At 46.4% G+C, this 22687-nt stretch overlaps 1 protein-coding gene across 8 annotated transcripts in view; it reads right to left on the reverse strand.

Annotated features, from left to right (window-relative positions):
- Positions 1-15301, reverse strand: part of LOC109257856 (zinc finger protein 705A-like) — a 36137-nt gene extending 20836 nt beyond the window's left edge. For 3 of the 8 annotated variants that reach the window (XM_053900791.1, XM_053900794.1, XM_053900796.1), the window contains exons 1-2: positions 2926-3599; positions 2587-2657 (exon numbers count right to left, since the gene is read on the reverse strand). The gene's annotated coding sequence lies outside the window, so the exon portion shown is untranslated. Of the gene's footprint in view, positions 1-2586; positions 2658-2925; positions 3600-8224; positions 8947-10422; positions 10650-15282 lie in introns of those variants that run through there. The other 5 variants (XM_053900793.1, XM_019434243.2, XM_053900792.1 and 2 more) reach the window with 5 other exon arrangements.
- Between the last annotated feature and the right edge of the window lie 7386 nt (positions 15302-22687).

The following is a 22687-nucleotide window of genomic DNA, read 5'->3' on the forward strand; positions in this document are numbered from 1 at the left end:
CAAACACCTTCTTTACGCATCAGGGAAATTTTAAGCTACGGAACATAGATATGTCCAAAGCAGCTTACATCCTTCACACCTAGTGACTGAAAGTTAAAATAACTTCTCGTAGAATGTCGTTAAGAGTTGAAGAGGCCGGACCACTTAAGCTTTGGATTTCTGCCCTGGGGCGTCAGCCTTGGCAGCATCCCAGAACTCCACCAAGATTTAACCAATGCCGGATCTATTTAACCCTCAAAGAGGAATGATACTAATACTGCAGAAAGAAAGTCATTCACAACCACGGTTTTCCCTTGGGTCCTGATTGTGTGGAATCATGGAACTTCGTTCATTCACCGTCACCGAGCTCCAGCTACAGCAGCACTCAAGACCCTTGCAGCTCCTCCCTTTTCAAACAAATAGAACGATTGTGACAGTGTGACAGTTGTGACAGGGCTGGTTTCGTAAGGGAGTGGGCTTATGTTTCTGGACTCTATTCTTCCCAACCACAAAAAGCTAGGTCCATTCAAGAGGTCACTGGGTCAGAGGTAAGAGGAGCTACCCTACCTGGCTTCCTTAAAACATAAGCCACAGCATCCTAGTGAGATTGTTCTTCTCAAGTCCACCATTATACTCCTACCCTGGGGCAACAAAGGAGAGTTACTAATTTTCTTTTATATATTCCTTCAATGCCTCTGGTAGTTATGCTTGATCTGGCATGGACTGGCTCCTAAGAGTTGCTTATAAAATATTCAGAGGTTTGGAAACTGGATGGAAAGCCTTTGTTAGCTTGAATTTTGCCATGGTATACAAGGAAACCAGCAAATGGTATAAATCAGTGCTTTGTCTGTTTCAGAGAGTCAGTTAACTACTACTCTCCAGAGGCCACTGACCTGTATGTTTCCCTTTCCAACAAGACCACAGAATGTGGCTTCTTGCCTCCAAGGGCATCATCTTGAGAGAATACTACTTTCCTCCGTCATGTGCCATATAAAATCTTGCATATTTTACTTAAAATTGGTAACATTACTTTAAAAGTAACATGCTTTTTACCATTCCTAAAACACACACTTTTTAAAAAGTGTTTAATACGAAAAATAGACATTTCAAAATCTTCAAAATTTCTATAACCCCCAAACCCACGTCCCCAAAGATAATCATGGTTAGCGCTGTGGTCCCTAGCCCAGACTCCATTCCAGCAGAGGTGTGTCCATTCCAGGACCACTGATTCTCTTAAACTCAGTGACATCTTCTAGCCCTGCTCTGTACGAAGTCTATGGACAAGTCATGGAAGATCTAAGAAGCTAGCTGCCCAAATACATCATCAATATTGATCACATATTAGGTGACGGGTATTTACTTATAATCTTGCCATTTATTCAGACCCTGTAAGTTTGCCATTATTATCTTCACTTTTCCTCTTAGAAAGCCAGCTTGCAGAGGATTCACATGACCTGACAAAAACCATACAACATATAATTTACTCAACTATTTGCTCATATTTATCTGGCTCAAAAGCCTATTGCCTGACCACAGTTTATGAGTTATGTCCTCACGGTTTCAAATGTCTCAGAAAAACAGGAACCCCAGATGGATAACCACTTGCAGGAAGAGAAAGGATAAAAAGGGCATATGGTTTGTAAGTAAGGGTGGTGAGAAATGGGACCGAGTCCTTTTGTGGCATCACTTCCACCCTTCGGGATAAGGTTGGGCTGGAACTAAAGGGGACCAGAGTAGCGCAGAACTTCCTGCGGAAAAGCCTTGGCATCCTCCCTTCTGACATGGGGCATGGACTTCCAGGAGCTTGAAGATTTGGGGTCTGGGCCTGAGGCCAACACAGATGTGTGAAGTAGAGGGCAAGGCTTCAGTGGTGGGAGGAGTATTTGGCTCCAGCGGCTGCAGTGAATCCATCCTTTCTAGTTGAAACAATACTTGGCTTGTGAGACCATTCGCTCTCCTCCTACTGAGTTTCTAAAGCTTCTGAAGATACAGACTACTGCCTGTAGGAATCCATCTGCTGAGAAGTTCACCAGTTTTAGGTGGTGGAACCCATCAACCTCAGAGGGCCATCATGAGCCCCTTTCCTGACACTCAAGGAAATGTCCCCTACTCCCACGAAATGCAGAGCATTCAGCCTGGACGAGGTCACCACCTACCTGTCATGAAGACAGGAACAGGGTCCAGGCCAAAGTTGTGTTGGAAGAATAGTGAAGAGAAGTCACTTTCCTCAAAGATCCATGACTTGGACTTGGACATTTTAGAGTTGTGCAGTTCTAGACTTGTCAGGAATTGGGGAAGTTTGGTGACTGGGAGTTTCCTCAAGTATGCGACATACAACTAGAGTTTAGTTCGGATTCTGTCTCCCTCTCTCTCTGTTCCTCCCCCACTTGCACACTGTCGGTCTCTCTCTCGAAAATAAATAAAGATTAAAAGAAAAAAGTGGAATGATTGATGTTCAGGGCTCTTGGACAGTATCAAAGCTCCACTGACCCATCATATATACAGCCTCTGGAGAGCCCAAGATGGGTTTTGTGTAAGAACTGCCATCCCAGCTGCCATCCACATAAAGCGGATCCCCTCAAGCATTTTCCCAGAGTCCATACATACCCTGTAAGGTGTCACGTACAAGTCTCCATAGTGCAGAATGCTCCACTAGCATCTTCCAAAGCTTACCGACTCTGTAGAGGAAGAAAACTGGCATTCATCTCCAAGACTGACAAGAGCCCCAGTTTCACCCCAGTCCCTTGCTGTCCTTCTCCATGGCTACGAGGCCAGAAAGTGGTTGGATATCCTGTTCCAACTGTGCCCCAAGCTTTTATTCCAATATTTTCCCTTTTAGGGCACTTGGACTGAGACTCTATACCCTTCTGAGTACCTCTCTTGAGCTTCAAGGTACCTGCCCTTCAGAACAGTGGGAACACCCCTCCCCTGCACACTGGTCCACACCTGGAAATCTGAATCTCTTCTGTAATGCACAGAGATGAGAATGTCTTCAGCATCACACAATTAGGCAATGCCAAGGTGATTACCAAGCTTTGCTCTCTGCCCGTTGTATACATGTACTATGATGAAGAAATTGAATCTTTTGCCTTCTGGGGTAAGTTGAGGGGTCTGAGGAACTGGAGAAGTGTTTAAATTTCTGGGGAGGTGACAGCTGGATTCTGGGTACTGTATCCTCTTGTTTTCCTATGAGTCACCCAGTGGAGAGGACAGAGCTTTGATTCAGATCTGAAAGAGAAACTCTGTATTAATGCAAGCATCTGATAACTGGAGAAAGGTAGCCAATATCCAGGACACTTCACAATGCCCAAAAGAGTCTCTATAAATATGGTTTACCAACTGAGTTATCCAGAGCATATGGGAGAGTCCAAGGAGAGAGAAGGAAGATCTCAGGAAACTAGTAACGCACTGGCCGTGGGATTATGTTAGATTTTGCCTTCAAGACAAATTTAGATTGAAATGTAAAATTATGTTCTACCTTTAGAATTTTTATTCAAAGGAAATCTAGGGATATCCAGGGAATCCCTACACATATGAACAGGAAAGTCCTATGAGTAGGAAGGAAAATTTTACCTACGTATCACTGTGCTTTGTCTGTGTTTCCAAGTGGTAGGCATCAAAGAGGGACATGAATGAACGAGAACCATGAATAAAAAGCAGCTCAGTAGCTCATTATTTCTTATATTATGAAAACTCCCAACTAGGTCCCACAAACTTTCCAAATGTCCTGTGTTAAACAGTCATTATTTTGAGCCAGGAAGAGGTCCTCCTATAGCACAACCGCGACATTTATTTTTCTGCAAACTACCACCATGAATTCATTGGGTTTAAGAATTCAACTTCATAAAAATGACATGAAAAAAGTAACCAACACAGTAGCTATTAAAAAGAAAGACGCAGGAGTGAAAAAGTAATTGAATATTAATATTCAAAGAATCCCGTGGCTTGGAGCAAAACATCTTTAGAAGCTATCCAATAATTTTAGTAATGGATAGACAACAAATCATTAGAAACCTTAAAAATAGGACTTCAAAGCAGAATTAGGATGAAAGAGATTACAAGGGAAGAAGGAAATGACTTGGCAAAACTCCAAAACTTTCAAAAATAAAATAAAATAATCATTTAAAAGAGACTACATTGAGGGGCGCCTGGGTGGCTCAGTCGGTTAAGCGGCCGACTTCGGCTCAGGTCATGATCTCACGGTCCGTGAGTTCGAGCCCCGCATCGGGGCTGACCACTCAGAGCCTGGAGCCTGTTTCAGATTCTGTGTCTCCCTCTTTCTCTGACCCTCCCCCATTCATGCTCTGTCTCTCTCTGTCTCAAAAATAAATAAACGTTAAAAAAAATTAAAAAATAAAATAAAATAAAAAATAAAACAGACTACATTGGGAGAGAAGAGAAAGGAACAGACACACTGCTGAAAAGTCACTCATTAATGTCATAGACAGGCTTAAAATGAGCAAAAGGTAAAAGGATTAAATAAAAAATCACTGAAAGCTGTGAAATACAAGCCCACAACCTAGAAAACCCATGTTAGTGGTAAAGATAACAAATGAAATAATATGACAAAAAATAATTTTATGAATTATTTCAATAAAGAAGTATTAAAACATACAAAAAAGCAATTCGTGCGTGAAAATGCACTGTTTGGAAAAACATATATACAGCAATACAAAACAAAAGTGCCCCCGTCCCCATAGAGTCTGTAATTCATAGACGAAGAATGATTTGAGGATCATAATAAAAACTCAAGTGAGGTATAAAAGGACATTCACTGAACAAAATGGGGAACCAACTGTGACCTTTAACCTTATAACCAAGTAAATTCTTCCTCAACTATCACAAGAGATGGATTTAAGAAAGATTCGTGGACGGGAACAGCTGGGTGGCTCAGTCGGTTAAGCCTCCGACTCCGGATTTCGGCTCAGGTCATGATCTCGCAGTTCACAAGTTCGAGCCCCGGGTCAGGCTCTGTGCTGCCAGCTCAGAGCCTGGAGCCTGCTTCGGATTCTGTGTCTCCCTCTCTGCCCTTCCCCTGCTCACACTCTGTCTCTCAAAAATGAATATAAATAAACAAACAAACAAATAAATAAATGAAATAGCTATATAAGCCAACTTTAGAACCAATAAAACCTATTTAGCAGTTCCAAGTCATCCGTTCATTCACACAACACCATACTAACCAACTTCCCACCCAACCGGGAATAGTGACACGTCTTTGGTGACTTCAGGACGGTGATTACGCAGTCCAGCCCCTCCCTCGAGATCCCTTAAAGGGTCACTGGGAAGAAGGCCTTCTGCATCCTCAATATCACCTCACTATTTTTTAGAGCACTGCTAACTAACCATGAAGACTTCCCAGTCCTTCCCAGGCTATCTGAACATAGCCGCTTAGGTCTGGGGTGCAGCATTTGTTTTCTCCATTCCAAAATCAGGTTCTCCAACAGATGTGTCAAAAAAATGACTGGTATCTATTCCCATTGACCTGTGTTTCCTTTTCTTTCCGAAGTGCAGTCTGAAAAAATGATATTATTAAGTGAGCTCCCTCAAATCCCAAGACCAGTGATGGGCCAAGCTATTCCAGATGCTGGGGAGACGGCAGGTTACAGGTTAACCAAGAGAGTCTTGCCTTCTTGCCTCTAACCTTCTAGCAATACACAGATTGGAAAGCAAAGGCACAGAGTACAGGAAAATAGCTTTACATATGAAGAAGTATAAAACTAGAACAACTGTATCTTTCAAATTAATACTGTAAATGGAAAAACCTAGCAGCTCATTTGATCACAAATCAAAATCCAAACTTTCATAATTTTTAACATCCAGTACATCCAAAGCTGTTCAGAAAAGGTGAAAATAGAATGAAATTTATAATTATTCTAGAATTTCATATATGAAAGCATCACACTCCCAAAGAGAAGATCTCCCTTTCCAGTGCACAACGGTCCCTGAATACAAAGGGCTTGTGACAAGGATGGAGGAAAACCTCGCATTAAAAAAAAAAAGGAACCTGCAATGTCCCTATACATATATAAATGTACCAATGGAACAAACTAAAGCAATAATCACAGAAAATTTTATCTTAAATATTTAATTAATTAAAGATTAAATAAATGATATAAGCACCTACCTCAAGAAAAGAAATAAAATGAAAAAACTACTTGAGGAAACCCATAAAAGGGAATAGGGAGAAGCAGAAATTACTTATAAGCCAAAAAAGTCCAGTAAAAACATAAGATGTAGAACAAGAAGTTCGGTGGAACTTGCTGTGCTGAAGGAAATGCTCTGTTATCTACATTATCCACACAGCAGCAATCAGATCCATGTCATTAAAGGGCACCTAAAATCTGGGGCGCCTGGGGGGACCCAGTCACATAAGCATCCAACTCTGGCTCAGGTCATGACCTCACGGTTTGCGGGTTGGAGCCCCGCATTGGGGTCTGTGCTGACAGCTCAGAGCCTGGAGCCTGCTTCGGATTCTGTGTTTCCCTCTCTCTCTGCCTTTCCTTCACTCATGCTCTCAAAAGTAAATAAACTTTTGAAAAAATTTTAAAACTTAAAAAAAAAAAAAAAAACACCTGAAATCTGGCTAGCATTACTGAGGGTCTTAAGTTTAGTTACTTTAATTGTAATTAATCTAAGTTTAATAAGCACATGTCACTAGTGGTTACTTTATTGGATAGCACAGCTCTAAAACCTTGGAGTAGGCAGTCAAAATAATGAAACAGATTAAAGAAAAAAATGGAAAAGGGACACATATAGTCAAAAACAGGACATGAGAATGGGGGACTGATTACTGCTAACAGTAAAATTCAGATTTAAGATGCTGCTTTGATACAACAAATGTCTAAAGACAGATACAGGAGGGAACCAGACACCCTGGGATTCTATGGACACAAACTCCCTGGGGGAAATCTGGGCTCGAAGATAAGATGAAAATCTGCAAATATATTATGATGCAGCAAACATAAACTATGTTACTAGGGTGGAGGAGGAGAGTGTTAGGGGGCTTTCAAGAACATGTTACGAATTTATTAATTTATAATTAAAATGGGAAGCCAGCCTTATACTTTATCTTTTGGCTAATGGGAAAATAAATAAAATATTAATACAGAGCACAATGCAGTAAATACTTTCACTGCCATCTCATTCACAACTGAATTATACATTTAAGTGGAATCTCTATGTCTGCAGAGAAAATCTTTTGGCTGAAAATTTCTGCCTCTCACAATGAAATAATTCCAGTAGACAGCACAGTAAATATGCAACTGTATCTCAGGTCATTTTGGTCATTTCTCAAAAATACCTGGCAATCGTGTTAGGTCTTGCATGTAAATTCCAACTCCCATGCAAAATAAATGCTATTTCAAAATTTAGCTATGACAGATGAATTTCCATAGACTTGTCCTTCCTCTTTTATTCATCAGATGGTTGGTAACTTATTTCACAAATAAGGTAGGTAATTTTGGAGGTAGATGCTTTCAACTCTTCATCTTATTTTATTATTTTTTTAATGTTTATTTTTGAGAAGGGGGGAGGGAGAGAGAGGGGGGGGGGAGAGAGAGAGAGAGAGAGAGAGAGAGAGAGAGAGAGGGAGAGAGGGAGAGAGGGAGAGAGAGAGAGAGAGAGAGAGAGAGAGAGGGAGAGAGAGAGGGAGAGAGAGAGAGAGAGGGAGAGAGAAAGAGACAAAGACAGAGTGTGAGCTGGGGAGGGGGAGAGAGATAAGGAGACACAGAATCTGAAGCAGGCTCCAGGCTCTGACCTGTCAGTACAGAGCCCGACGCGGGGCTCGAACCCACAAACCGCGAGATCATGACCTGAACCGAAGTTGGACACGTAAGCAACTGAGCTGCACAGGTGCCCCTCAACTGTTAAATTGTAAAGTATTCCTGCACTCGTATCTGGTGTTTATGCCATCTTCTCCGTAAAAGGTGAGGAATAACTTTTAATCTTAGCTAGGTTCTTTACCTCCAACTTTATGTTTGGGTCCTGTTATTTCCTGCCGTATCATGAATTTTATGTTATTACTTATAAAATAATAACTTCCACTACTCCTCTCTATTTGATCCTCCCAGAACTTAAACGTTGCAGTATCTTCCTATCTTGATTGGATTAAACATCTTGAATTAAAAAAAGAAAGCAGGGGCGCCTGGGTGGCTCATTGGTCAAGTGACCTCCTGATTTTGGCTCAGGTCATGATTTCACATGATTCGTCAGGTCAGGAATTAAAAAAGAACACATGAAAAACTTCTTTCTCAGCCAAGATCCGTCTTGAAAGTCACTCCCTCACTCCTGAGCGTGGCGATGGCTTTCGGGGCTTCGAAACAGCACGGCCCCTCCCTGCACTGCAGACACACACCCAGGAGAAGGCATTCACTCTGTGGCAAAGCCAGTCCTCCGCTGCACGCTGAAATAACAGGGATTCAGCAGGATTACGCTCCTCCGTGAAGATCAACAGTCGGGCTTTTCTGCTCATTTCTTCAGAACGCTCTCCTCTCCCAGTGAAGCCCACACGGTCCGCGGCAGTGGTGAGTCTACGCACTGGCCTGACGGTCCCTTGAAGACAAAGACCCCAGTCTCTGCTAATACCTGCTGAGCACAGGGTCAGAGCTTCTCAAACTCTCCCCCATTCCAGGACCCCTAACTCCCCAAAGAGCACTCTAATTCCTTCTACAGGCTCCCTTCACAGAGCAAAGCACCACCTCCTTCCTCCTCCTTGGAGAGATGCTTTTGTTCTCTATTTGGCTAAAAGAGCCTGGGTCCGGGGGCGCCTGGCTGGCTCAGTCGGTCGGGCGTCCAACTCTTGATTTCGGCTCAGGTCATGATCTCGAGGTTTGGAGGATGGAGCCCCGTGTGGGATCTGTACTGACAGCACGTGGAACCTGTTTGGGATTCTCTCTATCCCTTGCTCTCTGCCTCTCCCCTGTTCACAAGGGCTCATGTGCTATCTCACAGTAAATAAACTTAAAAAAAGAAAAGACAAAAAAAAAGCCTGGGCCCTTTCCCATCAAACTGCCCCGTGACTCCCTGCATGTGTACTGGGGCAGGTGAAGGGGTCGGTGGGAGAGGCCAGCAGAGCGGAACTCTCCTCACAGGAAAGACATGGCCTGGATGGGACAGTGGTAAGGCTTGCACTTCTCACCCCTACCCCTAAAATTTACAGATCACATATCATACACCTGAGCAAGAGCTGCTTCTCTTTCATGGTTTTAATCACTATCTCAAATATATAATTCCTCTTTTCCAGAACATCAGATTAAACTACCAAAAAATAGGTAATTAAGAAGACCTAATTAGTAGCACTGAAAACCGTGGAAGAAGGTCAATAGAAGCAGCTGAGTAATTTATCCAATTATGAACAGATGGGCTATCTTTCAACAAAGTCCCACAACAATCCAACCCATCCTTGGTCATTTCCAGAGAAAGGACAAAGGAAATAGATACACACTTGACTGGGAACTAGTTCACAGCCCACTAGGTTAAAAGATCACATAAGAAGAAAGAGAAGATGTGGAATATTAGACTAATTGGTTAAACTAGGTTTTGACTGTTAATATAAAAAATTGCCAATATCCTTAATCAAGGGCACACTGAAATAGTGTACAATTATTTACTAAGCACCAAAGAATACTTTCAACATATAATAACAGACTATAAAACCATTAAGACCTCATCATCTGACTGACATATTTAAGAGAGAATATACATTGGGAATTAAAAACAAAATTCTAATGAATTTGGGATCTACCCTTCTTTTGCCCCCATTGCTACTGTTGCTCGACTCCTCTCCCTTCTGCTCTTTTCCATCTCTCTGCTGATCCTTTTTTTGCCACTTTCATTTATTCCACTGCTTCTAGCTCATGTCACGCTCTCACTCTTATTTGGTCTTTCAAAGCCCATCGGACCCACTTCCCTCTCCTCAATTTCACAACTGCTTTTTCTCATCACTCTCTTTGGCTGTAGCTCCCTGCTTCTCCCTGGTCTCTCTCTTTCCCCTATCCCCCGGCCCCACCTCCACATTCACAGGAACAGAATGAAGATGCCCCTGTCCAGAAGCACGCTTTGTGGTGGCTCATCGGGAATGTAAACAATACCTGACAGGCACAGCCACCAGGATGGGACGGGACAGAACAAGGGGTGCCACAGGACAGGGGCGGGTGAAAGCCCCAGCAAGGGACTCAGGGCCTCCCTGAGGAACTGACTGTGGAGAGCCCAAGGACCAGCAGGGCCGGCCCCAGAAAGACGCGAGAAGGGAGAGAGGAACTCAGGAGGGGGCTGGGGTCTGCAGGATCCGGAGAGCAGGGCGTCGTGGTGCTGCCCCCTCGGTACCGCGAAGGGCGAGAATGCGCCTCGCCAGTGGGGCCTTGACACGCGCGGGGGCCAGGGAGAGACGGTGAAAAGAACGGAGGCAGAAAAACGGGCGAAACGGCCTGGGAGCCAGTTTACCGGAAACAGACGCGGATCCAGTGCAGCAGCACAACGTCTCCCGACCAGGCCGGGCTCCCCGCGGGCGGGGCTGGCGGATGCGGGGACTGTCAAGTTAGCGAGGGCCCGGACTCCGGGTGTGGAGGCCGCAACACCCAGACCATCAACGTGCCAGCTGCAACCAGAAACGCTGAAACCCGCTCCGGGAAAAGAGCCCTTCCGTCCGGGAAATCTGCATCCGGGTCGGCCGGAAACGGGGACCTCGGACGGGGCGGGGTCTGGAAGGAAGGGCTTGGGTGTGGCTTATGCAAGTCTCCGCCCCGCCCCCAGGGCGTTTCCGTCCTGCCGGTTCTTCCGCCCGAAGCTTGGGTCCCGGCGTTTGCCTCCAGGTGGCGGGGTGGCCTGTGGCGCCGGGCTGCCCACCCTACGCCACGTTAAATGACTCAGATACGCTAAGGGAAAAGCTTAGCGTTGGCGCGCCGGTAATACCGAATGCGGAGTTGTTTCCTTCGCAACAGCGTGAGAACGGCTTAAATAACCCTTCGTGCGTGCCAGAGTCCGGCGGACCGCGAGAGGCCCTCCGATTGCGGGGACACCCCTGCGGCGGCGTGGGCGGGGCAGGGGCGTCTGCGGCTCCGCCTATCAAATTGTGGTTTCCTTTCCGGTAGAACGAGTGTGAACGCCGAATTCACTTGTGCGAACCCAGGGGTTCAGCGGGACCACCGCGGAGGGTAGCTAACATTTCTAACATTTCTCCTCCCTGTTCGCGGGGAGGCAGAGGGACACACGGGCCCAGGATTGGGCCGTGAGGATGGTCGGCTGAGGCCCTCGTGTTACTGCGCGGGGCTTGAGGTTTATAAATTCACATACCTTTAAGACTGATGTGCAGGACATTCTGCAAGTTGCCGGAGTTAGTATTTCCTGAATCTGTTGTAATTTCACATTTTTCTTTATTCCGGAGGTACTACCCGAAAGAGCCTTTTTAATTTTGAAAAATCAGGGGTTTTTTAATCTGTGTTTTTTTCTGTCTCCCAATGTTTTGTGTCGAGTATGGGCAAGTATTAATGTTTCATTATTTCTGTATAGATCTCACTGAAATGTCTCTTTTTTGACAACACCAAAAAGCATAGTGAAACTGGATTTTCAGAGTTTAGTTGCCTCATTTATACCCTTAATTCTAAGGGAAAGTGTGTGAATGAAAATCTTAATCTGTTTCCTTTGTAAATTCTAACGTTCATGCTAGAGGGAATTTGGCAAGACTAAATCCCAACTACTCAGGCTGCAGGATTTCTCAAAGATTATTTCCAGAGAAGAACCTTTCTGGTTTTCTCGTAACACCTATTTCTCTAGTTTTACATTTTTTTAATATTAAATATTTGGACTCAAATGGGTTTAAATTCTGGAAGATAACGTTCTCAGGCAGGGCAACAGTAAACACCGTGGAGTTCATATGGAGCGAGTTGGGGGAGCCCTACCCACGATCCCTCCTGGTCTCCAGGGCAGAGATTACTTAATCTGAACTCACCTCACTCCTCTCATACCTGTGAGGAGCTGGGCACAGATTAAGAAGGGATCAAGGAATCCCGGTACATGAACCTCTCTCCCATTTAGTCTTTCTTTATCCCCCTCTCTCTTTACATGGAAGTCAAGTGATACAGTTCCACCAGTGTAAGCCATCCAGCCTCCAAGCCACCTCCTCCATCAAATCCTCTGTGTTCTGCTTTATACGGAGTGCTTTGGGAGGCCATAAATCGACTGAAGTGATTTTTCTTGGGTGCACATGTCGATGTGTATTATTTGGAAGCTCCTTATGAAAAGCTGAGCCCGTAAGATGGTGTCTTAGTAAAACAAGGTCTTCCCACACCTCTGAGTCTCTTTCCCTGGCTGGGAATTAGATCTGATGAAAGCTGAGGAGTGAAAAGAAGAAATGAGACTGAATTGAAGTATAATTTCTTCTATTTCTGTTTTCATTATTATTACAGTGAAAAACCATTTTCCAGGCATTCCTTAGAAACACTACCCTATGTAATCATAATGACTGTAGGATAGAATTTTGATGAGGGTCACTCTGATGGCCTGGTGGGTAGGTGGCCCCTCTAGACTGGAATGCATGTGTAGGGGTGCCTGTGCCCACATCATCCCAGGGATGATGATGCCTTCCCTTCTGGGGATGTCTCTGGTTCTAGTACATTTGCCCATCAAGTACCCTGAATGTCCTAACATCTGGGAGCCTCCAGCTGAGAGCAGAGACGTGCTATGAGTCAAAGTAGGGAGCTCCTGTGGAATGGAGCAGTTGTTCTGTTGGCTCTAGGGTGGTGGAATGAAGGAGCTTAAGCTTGGAGAATCTGATTCCCGCGTGGGGATGTGAGCACACGAGGGGGTGTAATGTGTGAAGTTTGAATATGGTGCCCCCCAGTGTTGAGACATTTGTTAGCCTTTTGTCCTGAGGTTCTGCTGAGGCCTTTGGAATGCTCAAATACCATTTGTCTCATTGTTTTCATGATGAAAATATGTTCATGTGTGGATGTGTACATTAATACTCTCAGCATGCCATGTTGAAAGTGAAGACAACAACCCAGAGGTAGAAAGTGGGGGATGAAGAATGCAAAGAGTGAGTTTGTGATGAAAATCCATGGGTTGCTGACTTGACATCCAGACTCAGTTACACATTTTAGAGGCCCCAGATCTCTGTGTCCCGGGGGATCTCAAGTCATTTCCAGGGCAGGTCCTCATGCACAGGGCAACACAGACTCACCCACAGACACCAGGTTCTCATCTTAAGTGCCATGTCTCTGTTCGGAGTCCTCAGAGAAGGGATCAGGATGCCCGCATACTCCTGAGGGAAGTTCACAGTCACTCTTTGAAGGAGCTCTCTTCCCGAGAAAGTATGAGTGCCTGCTCAGTCAGGGATCATTTCATTCTGGTATTTATGGAGGAAGAAGGACTTTAGCCGATGGAGGAAAGAATGAAGGTTGGCTCTGGAATTGTCTTAAGAGTATCAGGATTCCAGAGAGCATAGTCAAGTTTTATGGGTTCCTTTTAGGGTGTTTGCGTCTGTTCTCCTGGATGTGAGGCTCGGCTCACCCGAACACTGATGTCACATTGCAGTTCCTCATTAAATGCCTGCATATCTCCTCTGGTCAGGGTGGTCAGAGAGAGCTAGAGTCAGCATCATTTGGTGTAGGGGTCGCTGAGGAGCACACTCTGATGGCTGAGTCTTCACCTGATTTGTGGACACTCAGTGATGCCCAGTGACATTGGCCATGCATGGGCACAGGACACTGACTGGCCTGTGCACCTCACAGAACCAATCTCTGCCCCACCTGGCACATGTACGAGAAGAGTTTCCATCTGAAACCCTGCACGTGTGCCTAAGGTCTCCCTAGGAGAGCCCCATGCCCCAGTTCCGCTCTCTTCAGCAACCACATGGTTTTTCCACTAACTTGGGCTCTAGAACATTCAACCAGTGACATGGTACTATGGACTGAACTGTGTCCCTCTTCCCCAAACTCATTATGTCGAAGCCCTGCCCTCCAGTGTGATGATGTTTACAGATGGGGTCTCTTGGAGGTAATTAGGGTTAGGTGAGGTCATGAGGGTGTTGGAGGAGGTCACTGAGAGGACATGATCCAGGCTGTAGAAAGCTCCTCGCCCCTTCCCCGTCCTTGGAATGTATGTTCTGCCCACTGTACCCATACTAGAAACCATTTCAAGGATGCAGCTTTGAGAGTGCAACATGCTGAGACCATCCAATGGTAAATGTGACTGAACCCCTTTAAGGCCTCTATACAAAGATCCTGGTGGCTGGTATTCAGGCTGATTCATTTTGCAGCTGCCCAAGTCATGCCTTGCATGTAAGTTCCCTTTGCTTATTAAAACTGTAACCTACCAATCTGGAGTGGTCTTCTCTTTTCTTCGGTCTTTCCCTGACCTCCATGTATGGAGGCCAGCTTCAAATTTTACCCAGGAACTCCTGAGGTTGTGAACCAACAAACCAATGGAGGGTGGGACCATCATTTGGGTCCCTTCTACGAAGAGGAGGAAGGATAGGACTCTGGGAGGTATTTAGGTGTTCCTCTCATCCCTCCCTCCTCAATCCAACAGTCCCTTCCACAACACCTGAGGCTGGAGGCTGTCTCCTCTGTCACCCCTGGTCACTCTGCTCAGAGGCAGAGTTGACCAAAAGGTACCGCACGTGGATACACCAGGATATAGGGGCAGCGTTCCTCAGAACTCTTTAAGACGTGAGGACTCTGACCATGAGGGGCTGGCTTCTCAGGAGGCTGGAATGAGGGAGCTGTTGTGAACCTGAGGCTCCACTGTTCATTGTCTAATCCCAGGAAGCCTGTTTGGAGGAACTGGCCTGGAACACAGCTGGACAGTGGAGGACGGGGCACAGTGCAGGCCTGGACAGTATTTAGGTGAGGTCTCCCAAGGAGAGCCTGGAGGTCAGGGGTTGGCATTTGGGCAAGTGTCCTCATGGTCTTTGGGACTAAATCCATTTCTGTTGAAGGGATACTGGAAAGTCTGTAAAGCCCCCCAAAATCATACTCCACTGAAGGTCTGGAAGGGGCTGGGACTCCATTTATTTGAGGGATTCTGCCAAGTCTGGATGGATGGGGATCTGGGCAGATCTCTCACCTGGTGCCTTGATGCTGAGTCTGGGGTCCTGGCCCAATTTATGTGCAGCAGGATGTGGGCTGGGATGTGAGTTCATTTCAGGATACTTGGCTTGTTCCTGGGGACTGAGGAATGGCAGCCTGGGGAACATCCTGAGAGCCGACATCCGGCCTGCCGTCTGCTACCTTGACAATGAGGGAGGGGTCCTGGCTAAAGTATTTGGAACATGGCTGGGGGGGGTGGTTCAGTGACATTCCTTACCTGTATTTTATTCTGTCCATGAGGTGAGGAAGTCAGTTCAGGTCATTTCAGGGGAGACACCATAGGGCAGGGGATCTCATGCGGCCGACTTGTGAGAACAGCTTCTAGAACAGATTTCTTCCTTGTGCACAGGCACATCCACCTGCTTGGATGCTGTAGGAGAAGATGCCATGTATACAATATATAGTAGGATTTCCTCTCAATCAAATTGAAAAGAAATGAACCAAATAAAAAGTCATGGAACATAAAACATTAAATTTAACAGTTAAAAGAAATATGAACGATCATTTTGGTATGAAAAGCAAACAGCCTCAGTGCTGGTTGGGAAAACAGATATTATAATATTAATTTGATACAGTTTCTCTACCAAGCTGGAAAATGTAAAAGTTCTTAATATTGTCTTTTGTTAACTAATTAGAAGCAAACTCTTGTATATACTGTTTTGGGGAATTGTACACAGTTAATGCTGTTTTGAAGGCAGTTTGATGACTAATGTGTTTTGATGGACAATTTGGAAAGATTTATCATAATTTATAAGATATTCTTATACACAGGATTCTACCTTTTGGAGCCTGCTTAACTCACTTCCATATAATATAATTATGGGATCCAATCATATCTGATCGAATTCTCTGGAAAAAATATACAGTAATTGTTCACCATTTATAAGCATTGAAAAATGTTAATATATACGTGTGTAAACTTTTAACAACATATATTTTATGTAAGTAAAAACATTACATTTGTTATACACTTTCTTTTTTTAATGTTTATTTTTGAGAGAGAGCGTGCACAAGTGGAGGAGGTGCAGAGAAAAAGGGGGACAGAGGATCCAAAGCAGGATCTGTGCTGACAGCAGAGCACCCGATCTGGGGCTCAAAGTCACGAACCATGAGATCGTGACCTGAGTGGAAGTCGGACGCTTAACTGACTGAGCCACCCAGGCGCCCCTGTTAATATGCTTTATGTTTCACTCTGCACCTTACCTTCTGACTCAAACAATTGTTCCTGAAAAATCTCCCTGTGGGCCCATGTAGCTCTGGTTCATTAAGGCTCACCGAGGTTTACTATTTATTTGTGTAGATGCACTGGGTTTTTCTCTTCTAGCCCTTGTTAGCTGACATTGGGAAAGTTCCATGTCCCTTCCAATAGAATTGTAGCCATGGGTATTGCCGGGCAAATGTCGTTGTTAATGTGAACAGAAATTAAGGACCAGGATGCCCACACCATCACGCTCCGGCATTTTCGCACAGACTCCAATTCCAAGCATTACTGCTACCCTTAATGTCTGGCTGCTTGTCTCCTGATCCTCTCCAGCCTGGAAATCCCAGATGTCTGCGTTCATGCATCTCAGTGTGTCGCAGGGGGCGAAACAGGCACGTGTGAGAGGTCCATGGGTTTCCTGAAGGACTCAGGAAATTCTGCAGTTTCCCTGGGAGGGCGGGTCGCCAAGCTGCCTTCGAGGGCATCACACACCTTTCCAGCTCTCCAACAGGGATCCAGAATATTTCCAGAGTGTCAAGTTGGGCCGAAAACACTGTTACTGGATCTCAGTTGTCAGAAATGTCAGATTCTGGACTCTAAGCTGATGCAGACAACTCTGAGGAACCTCCTGGCCCCAAGAGTTCACCATCTCCAGCCTTTTCAGGAGGACAAGAGCAGTTCCTACATCCACAAATGTAGGTGGAAAAGTCTAGTGGCCCTGGAGGGCCAGAAATGGCCTCCTTGGGTCACTGCAGCCAGGACAATGTGCCTGGTCCCTCAGGACACACCTCACAGCACAGGCACCTGCAGGGATGGTGGGTGTGTATGTGGGGGTTGGGGGAGCTCTCAGTAATCATCTTTGCTATTCATCTAATGAAAGGTGGCAGATAACGTTTCTGTGAGAAGTGGCAATTGGGACAACTTTATAAGATATTAATACCACGTAGCCTAGAACATAGGAAAAATTATTCCTGACTCATTTACATCTCCATAAAAACCTCCAATATTAAGGCAGAGGATCACTTGCTCCTTATTTTTAAATAAACCATTTACCTGCACTCTCTCTAACCACAAAGGTCTATGAATTCAAATATCATCTTTCTATAGAACACAAACACATTTTTGAATCCATTTAATCCCAAATTAAATGAATCCCAAATCTGACCAAGGCCAGGCAATGTGCACACACACCTGCAGTCCCAGATGCACACGCTTACCCCATATACCCACCAGATGAACCACAAAATGTGTGATCAACATGCCCGAAGCTATGTAGATGGCACAGCCCACTGCTCCTTGAGAACGCACCATTGAACTTATTTTGACAACCTGCCAAAAACTGAACTTACTTTGACAACACTAAATACCAGTAGGAAATGGGTGAAAAGAAAAACCTACCCACGCATCAGGCAAATCCATTCCCAATGCAGTTCTTCCAGGTCCCAGAACATGGGTCACATATTGCAAAAATGGAAACGCCCCCCATCCATCATCAGCTGACTTTCCACACACCACAACTGGCAAATCCTCAGACCCAGAAGTAAGACCCGCTCCTCTCCAGAAATCCTGCCGTGGAGACCTACAGCCCAATACCCAGTAAACACTTATGCATGCTGCATGCGATGTCCATGAACATGTGCAGAAAGACAGCGCCCCGCCTGCCTAGACAACCACAAGCCACGTCACAAAATACGTCCTGTGTGTGAGCTCACCTGGAATATTGTCTCCACTACCTGCGGGCACAACCACAAACCTTCTGTCTTCACCTCCTCACCCACGAGTAACTGTGTGTGTGCGCGCGTGCATATGCTCGTGTGTCAACACTTGGACAGAGATGACTGGGATACATCCGGAGACCTGTTATTCTTCTTGTTACCCCTGGAGCTCCTCCCGACACGGGACTTGCCAACGTGCATTGCCACCTGTACATACCTGCATGGTTGAGCAGGTGGTTTTCCCGTTCAGGAATTCCCGTGCTGTATTCGGCTAGTGAATCATGACAACATTGGAAGGCAGGGGGAATTCTGTTTTCCTGAGGTTGGATTCAGGCTTTGGCCGGGATTGTTCTGGAGGAATTTCCACTGGTCCAAGGCACAGTCGTCTGGTTTCTGTTTCTTCCGCATGCTCCTCCAACTCAAGAACTTGGACGCAGGAGTGTCCTTCAGGCAACAAAACTGTTCCTTTCTCTCTGGAATGGCAGCAGAGTTCTTCTCCTTCCTCTAGAGACTCCCCAGGTTTTCCTAAGTTCATTTCTGACTTCAAGGAGCCACCACTGTACGCATTTGATTTGCACAAAGGCTGTCCTAGGACTGCATGAGCCTCTGGAAGTTTTCTAAGTACCCTCAGGTGTGTAAGGCTGGAGCCCCACTGCAAGTCTCAGAGAGGGCTATCTGCCCGTCTGAGCAACCTCAGAATTCTCTAAGTCCTCTAGGGAGGCTCCAGAACCATGGGTGCTGGCCTGTTTTGCCCCTGCTGGTGGAGAAGTACAGGATGATGCCCTCCCCAGGCTTTGGTGAATACTGGTATGGAGATACCTTCACCATAATGGGGCTGGGAAAACCAGATGGCAGCAGGCTAGCCACAGGGGTGAGAGCTGATGGAGCTCTGGGGGCTTGATGCCCCTTGTAAGTAGAGCTTCTGAGACCTGGAGGGGGCGATGTGGGGCTGGTACTGTTATGCCCAGAATTCGTGATCCCCACATACCGCCAGGGAGCCGAGTCCGATGTAAAAGCAAAAGAGCCTTTATTCGAGCTCAAGCTCAATCCCCTACCTGCACCAACGCAGCGGTGAGATACCGGGGAGAGAGAGCGAGTTTCAAAAGGACAAAGGTTTTATTGGGGCCTAGGGGCAGTTGGTGAGGTAATGGCTGTGGCCTCAGCCGATTGGCTGGGGAAGGGTCCTGGGGGAAGGGTCCGAGTCCTGTTAGGCAGGTGAGGGGGGGTGTTACTCAAGGGGAGGAGGTGTGGTCAAGGTGAAGGACACAGAACAAGATGGAGTCCGCCGGCGTAGGCCCGCCCTTTCAGTACTGCTTTCTCACTGGAGCGCTGCCCCGCCATCCATGTGGCAAAACTATGAAAGCCTCTGAGTGGCCTGTGGCAGGCAGGATCTGGACCAGTGTCCCTCATCAATGCCCGGCAGTAATGCGTCCCAGAGTGGTGCGCGAGGCCCCGCTTTCACGCGTGGCCTCATGTGGCTTGTTGCCTTTTCCCTGCTACTGCCCTTCTTTGCCCTCCCAGGATCACATTTCACGGTGCGGTCCTAGGACTCTGCCTCCAAACTACACGACAGGGCCCTATATCAATCAGTACGTTGTCAGATACTCAAAGAAATATATGCTCAATCTCCGTCTCTTTACGTTAACAATATCTTCATTGAAATGACTAATAATTGTGTCATTAGGATCACCCCTGTGATTGTTACTGTTACTTGCCATGTATTATTATGGTTATCATGGATCTTTTGTGTGATTGTTATGTAATGTTGTGTAAAGCTTCTCGGTTTGCGAAAGCTGTCCAGGCTACTGCAGATGATTAGAAGAGTAACCCGAAGACGTACATACACCCAGCACCTTGGGGCTCCTGTACTGTCTTGTCTGGTGCTAGTTCAAAGGATGGGCCCCCTGAAATATTCCACGCTCCTTCTGGATGCAAGGGCCTGCCCATACCAGCCGGGGGGGACTTGGAAAGGACACCCTCGTCTTATCTTAGGCTCTGGAAAATATTAGACACATCGTCCACATGCCAGCAACTCTATATGCAGACCTGCAGCCCCTAGAGAAGGCTTCCTTGCATCAACTGGGCCACCTAAAGTTTCTCTAAATAAACTCAGGTCCACAAGCCCCTTATGCCAGCAGGGATGGGTCGTGAACAGTTTCTGTTACCCAACTGAGATCCCAGGGGGAATCAGCTCAGGGCCCAGGAAACACCCCTTTGTGACTGGAACGGGCCCATGTGTTCACCAGAGCCTCCGAAAAAATTTTAAGACTGTTCAGGAGCCCATGGATCCACTGCCACAGGCAAAGGATGCTCACAGAGTGCTTTCCAGAATTCCCGAGCTTCTGGAAATTTTCTAAGTCTCCTCAGGTGTCCAGGGATGGCTGGAGCTATACGAAAATGCACTGAGCAGGTGACTGGCCTGTTGGAGCAAACACAGAATCTTCTAGCAAAGCCGGGAACCACTGGTTTTGTCTGTCTCGCCGCTGCAGGTAGGGGAGAATGGAGGGTGACAACCCCTCCAGCAGCCTTTGGAGGAGATACAAGTACCCAGAAGTCCCAGCCATGGAGGGCCACGGAAGAGCAGACAGCAGAAGGGCAGCCAGATGGTTTGGGATGACACAATGCTAGGGGCTTATTGTTTGTCAGAGTCCGTGCTTCTGGGCGCCATATGTAGGTCTGGAGCCCTGCCTTCTTGGGATGGGGCCCTGCCCCATCAGCCAGCTGTCTCATCTCCCCAAAGCTGCTGGGTCTTGGTTGGCCTGGATGCTCAGGGCTTGGGGTTCCTTTCGGGTTCCCCATGTTTGCACACACCTACTTCCAGCTGATTTTCTTCTCTTTCTGGCTGGTCACCTCTGCCTCCTAGGACTCCAAACTACCTCATGAGGCCCAGTATCTGTACCTACATTCACTAAGGGAAATCTCTTCTCTGTGTCTCAAGTCCATAGGTTTACTATTATTGTCAATATAGTCAATAGGTATGAGCGTCAGTATCACATGCTTATCATCATGATTGCTGATACGCATCGGTTTTTATTATGACCGATTATTAATGTTATTACCGATTATAATTGTGATTCTATCTTACAGCATGGCATATAGCTTCTCCATTCAGGAAGGGCATCTGGCTGCCAGACACGACTACAAGGGTCCCCTACAGACACACAGACACACAGCTGCCTCAATTGAGGTGTCACAAGGGCGCCCAAAGACCACCCAAGCTCCTGGAAGCATTCCTAGTCGCTTCAGTGGCCCCAGAAATCCTGTTACCACGCTGGAAGGCACAGGAATGTCCACCTGCCTGCCTGAGTGACTTCGGGGTTTTCTAAGTCCTACAGGAAGCCCTCAGTGTCCTATAAGTTGACTACAAAATTATAACCCATGGGGCACGTGGCTCAGTCAGTTAAGCATCTGACTTCAGCTCAGGTCATGATGTCATGGTTCGTGAGTTTGAGCCCCATGTCTGCAATGACAGTGCAGAACCTGCTTGGGATTCTCGCTCTTTCCTCTCTCTCTGCCCCTCCTCCCTCTCAAAATAAATAAATAAACTTAAAAAATCATAATCAATAAGAAAAAATAGATGAATACTGTTACTAAGAAAATACTCGTAAGAATAATAATGACTAACAATGAAAATGAAATGATAATCAACATAATGATTATAATAACACCACCACTACTAATGACAAGAACAATAAACCTAAGGTAATGGGAGGTGAGAGTACAGACTCCCCTGTATGAATGGCAAGGGACCAGTTTCTGGCCTCATGGGATAGTTTGAGGCCAGAGTCCAAGGTCTGAAAAAAGAAAAAAAATTAAGGCAGAAAGTAGCAGCAGAGGAAAAGAGAGAGCCGAGGAGAAGGATGTGAGTGAACTTGGGAGCTCCGTGCACAAAGCTCAGAGGGGTGTCCTGAGGAAAACAGAGGGACTTCAGTCCTGGGCCTGCCCATCACTGCACACCCACCGGGTTTCAGAAGTTCTGCGTTCTGGATGACGGGGCTGGGCTCCAAGCAGGGAAGGCAGGAGCCAGACCCACCCTCCGCACATAGAGGCCCCAACTATACCTACGTTAGGTCCCAGCATTGCCTCAGCTCTTGCTGCCTGGATGCCCTTCCAACAGCTCTTCCCCACAGAACCCTGGGGGACTTGTTTGGGGGAGGCCAGGCAGGGCAACTGCCGGGGGGGTGGGGGGGGGGTGGGAAGGTGTCCTCAATGCTGTTCCTGGACCAGCAGGGGGCGACAGACCAACACAAGTAGTTCAAGGATGCCCTGACCTACTTCATGAAGGCCATCCTTGCTCAGGCCAGAGGGTCATCATCTCTGCACCTTCCAGGGCAGTAGCTGCATTTCCAAGACACCTGAAGGTACTTAGACTATTTCCAGAGGTTCAGAAAGGCCTAGGACACTCTTCAGGTGTGGCAATGGCAGTTTCTGGGCTCTGAGCGGACATCAAATTCTAAGGAGGCACATGCCGGTATAGACACCCTGTCCGTCCTTCCCAGGACAACAGGGCAGTTCCCAGGACCCTGAGTAGACTTAGAAGAAAATTTTGTGATAGATCTTCCTGGGTCATCGATGCCAGAACAAGAGGTGCTGGCATTGTGAGGGGACTTGCAAATTTTTAGGGGTTCAGCAGATCAAGAGTGCTCCCCCTGGACACCCTGTCTGCCTACAGAAGAGTCTTGGGAATGCCATGGATGTCATTCGTG

This window comes from Panthera pardus, unplaced genomic scaffold (assembly GCF_024362965.1).
Source record: "Panthera pardus isolate Hobbes unplaced genomic scaffold, ASM2436296v1 HiC_scaffold_13, whole genome shotgun sequence".
NCBI lineage: Eukaryota > Metazoa > Chordata > Mammalia > Carnivora > Felidae > Panthera > Panthera pardus.